Source organism: Arachis ipaensis, chromosome B01 (assembly GCF_000816755.2).
Source record: "Arachis ipaensis cultivar K30076 chromosome B01, Araip1.1, whole genome shotgun sequence".
NCBI classification, from domain to species: domain Eukaryota; kingdom Viridiplantae; phylum Streptophyta; class Magnoliopsida; order Fabales; family Fabaceae; genus Arachis; species Arachis ipaensis.
This window is the reverse complement of record NC_029785.2, coordinates 61,087,700-61,091,769: the sequence shown is the minus strand read 5'-3', so window position 1 is coordinate 61,091,769 and position 4,070 is coordinate 61,087,700.

Here is a 4,070-nt window from a genome sequence, read left to right as displayed (position 1 = left end):
ATTAAACTAGTTAACCAAAATATGGTTATAATTTTTTAACCGATTAACCATATTTTGGTTTGTTTATGAACACCCCTAATTCTTCCCTTGGGTTGAAAATTGCATTGTGGTGCACGAAATCGTGATTGTTCATTCCTTGGTAACAGTGCCAAAAACTTCTCTGGCGTTTAACTCTGATTTGCAACCTGTTTCTGGCGTTTAACTCTAGAATAGGGCAGGAAGTTGGCGTTTGAACGCCAGTTTGCGTCGTCAAAACTCGGGCAAAGTATGGACTATTATATATTGCTGGAAAGCCCTGGATGTCTACTTTTCAACGCAATTGAGAGCGCACCAATTGGATTTCTGTAGCTCCAGAAAATCCACTTCGAGTGTAGGGGGTCAGAATCCAACAGCATCTGCAGTCCTTCTTCAACCTCTGAATCATATTTTTGCTCAAGTCCCTCAATTTCAGCCAGAAATTACCTGAAATCATAAAAAAACACACAAACTCCTAGTAAAGTCTAGAAATGTGATTTTTATTTAAAAACTAATAAAATTATATTAAAAACTAACTAAATCATACTAAAAACTATGTAAAAACAATGCCAAAAAGCGTATAAATTATCCGCTCATCACATTGCTAGGGAGAATATTGGTATGTCTCTTAGCAAGATGTTTGGCCATTTGTCTCGTTTTCCTTTCAAGGTTCCTTATGGTTGCCTCTTGATTTTTCATGTTGGCTCTAGTGTCTTTCATAAATTGTTCCATTGCAATTTTCAGAGAGGACTTTGAAGAACTTTGTGGAGTATAGGTATTGTATTGAAGTTGTTCTAGGAGGCATGAAAGGAGTTTTGTGGGTAGTAAAATGAGTTTTGTAGATTTTGAAATGGATTTTGTGGGTTTTGAAAGGAGTAATCAGGAGGTGAGGGTGGAAAGTCTTGCCTAACTGCAGCAAAAGATTTCTCTAGTTCATTCATGGCACGATCAAAACATGATGACTCTTGATGAGTGGGATATAGAATATTGAAATCTCTTTGGTAATAATTTTTCCAGTCACCATTTAGATAGATGCTCCATTCATGGAAGTATGAATTATGTTGTGGCCCTGGGAAGTATCCCATGTGGTTTGATTGCTCAAACCCCATCATTCCTTGTTCTTGATACTTCCAACCATCATTAGCATAGTAGCTTGAATCATTTTGTGGTGGTGAAAAATATCCCATATACTTTTCTTGACCAAAGGATGATGTAAACTCCATTCTTCCTTGATTACTCTATAACAAACACAATCACCAAGAGAAATTGAAATTTTTATGTCACAAGTAAGGAATTCTTAGTGAGGCAATAACACCAAATAGTTAAGTGACAAAAAAAAGAAATAATTAAAAGCAAATAAATGACTAAAACAAAGAAAGAAAAAGTGTCTAAGATAGGTAATCAATAAACCAGTGGTTTGTTAATCACAATTAATCCCTGACAACGGCACCAAAAATTTGATACGAAATTTATAATTCAATATTCCGCAGAACTACCAGCAAGTGCACCGGGTTGCATTAAAGGATATTTCCTTTGTCAGAGAAAAAAATTTGGAAGAAAGATCAAACCAGGGCACAACAAATCAGAGGCCTAAGGACTTTTTAGAGAAAATTATTAGAGAAAAGAAGGAGAATAAATATAAAATCAAAGAAATGCAACAAGAAAGAGCTGGCCCAAATGGAGGTAGGAACAATAATCAGCCCAATAATTCATCCAGTCGAACATATACAGTAGAGAGTCCTATGCACCAGGAAGCCATGGAGAAAGGGGAAATGTTTATAAGAAAGAAGTAGGGCCTAAAGGAGAACAAGATTGATAAAGAGGACAGTAACTAGATCAAGAAATACAAAGAGGCCCAAGAGAAGATGGATTAGGAAACAAACTAAATGATGAACATAGAGGAATTGTTAAAGGAAAAATTCAGCAACATGGTACTAGGCTGGGCGAGTAGCAAAATGGTTAAGACTAGTGGAAAAAACATATCGAATAATGAACAAAGCAAAGAAAAGAATGCATTGTGTAATGAGGCGCAAAGAGAAAAAGAAAAATAAGTGTATACGACTGAAAGCGGAGCTTGCGATTTTGTTGAATTGACAAGCGAAGATGAGGAATAAAAGGAGTCAAGTGTTGAAAAAAAGCTTAGTGTAAAAACCGAAAAATCGAATCAAATCAATGGATATGACCAAGAGTTTAGGACAGCTTATTTTTTTCTTAATTAGTGTAAAAACCGAAAAATCGAATCAAATCAATAAAAATCAAACCGAACATTTTAATTGGTTTGATTTGATTTCGTTTGGTTGGCCTCACCAAAAAAGTTGAATTAAACCAAACTGAACGTTTTACATATAATTTGTTCGGGTGACTTTTTTTTCAAAATACTGAACTAAACCGCAAACCAAACACTCCTAATATCAAATATCTGCAAGAAGTATTATGTTTAGTTTCTTATAGTTTTATAATGTTTTTAAATATCAAGAGTACAATTTTGAAAAGTATAGGGAAGTCTTGGAAGGATACAAGGAGCAGGTTGTATCATGAGTATTATGACTCAACAAAGACATTTGAACAAAATTTTGTGTTCACTTTTTGAAGTATATCTTCATCTACATATTCTTTATTTAGGTGAAATATGGTGATGGTATAAACTATATTGTTACCGTAGTAACTACAAGGGAGGAAAGTTATGGAACTTAGTGCACAAACAAAGTGATGGCTCCTATATCCATAAAGAAGCTCGGGCCATTGGTGTAAATACTACGTTGTGATGCTTCATTTTGTTTCCCGTTGGTTTTAGTTACAAAATTGTGTTGAAAGTATATTCGATTATGCTCTAGCCCACAATTGCTTATTTTGCTTATTTATATCTATAGGAAAGAATTGTGGAAATTGAGCAACATGATGAATTCTCTAGAGTGTTATCTCAAAATGATTTTCTTGTTCAAGCTCTTGAAAAAGAGTACTCTGGTAGAGTGCATGGTGCGGATTTTGGGCCGACTCCTAGTCAACTCTTTGGTCCAAATTCACATCAGTCGGGCGATGGAACCCAAACAGAAGAGACCCAAAGGGTGCTGCTTGAACTACAGGCAGAGGTAGTGGCAAAGAAATTGAAAAGGAAGACAGTGGAGGATGAGGTAGCCAACAGCAGAGAAGATAAAGAGGCAAGTAATAGAAAGTGTTCTGAGATAGTTAATTCAATGGCAAGCTGAGGAGCTGCCACTAGACATCGCTGCAGGGTTGTATTTCTTGGAAGGACAAAGTGAAAAATAGAGATTATGATTGTATATTATTTTATTTGAAGTATACATTATTTTTAAATTGACTATGCAACTCTTAATTAGAGATATACTTTATTGATATTTATAGATATCTGAATTTGTTTTGCAGTTATGTTTTCATAAGTTTTTGCTATCGATTTAGATATTTAGAGGAAAAAGTAATAAGATTTTTACTATTAAAAAACAAACCCCCTAAAAGTCACACAAAAAGTACCTTAATGTTTAAAGAAAAATAGTGGCAATTTGTGTTATAAAATACAATATTTTTGCAGCAATTTAAAATGGGATCTAGCGGCGTTATAAATAGACAAAAATAAATTTAAAAATTGTGCGGTTTCAAATAGCGGTGATTAGTAACGACCCCAAAAAAAATTGAAGAAAATTAATAGTTCCAAATAGCGGTAATTTATGCCCGTTGAAAGTTCCTAATTGGACATATTGCAGCGGTTTCAAACTGCTGCTAAATAATCTGACGCGATACATTTGATTAGCAACGGTTATACTAGTGGTTGCTAAAAACTGCTGCAAAATTTAATCCCCGCATCCTAAAGGACATCGGTTAGTTAAGTGCTGGAGATCGGTTTTGCGGCAGTTTTAGATAATTTGATAGTTTGACTAAATTTTCATTTACTAATCTTAATTATCAACTTTATATGAATATAACTGCATGTAAATTTTCCGTAAATATTTGGTATACTATATTTATATTGATAAGAACTTAAAAGTTTAAATTTTTTAATTTAAAATATGGTTCTGAAAATCGGACCGGACCGGTCGGTC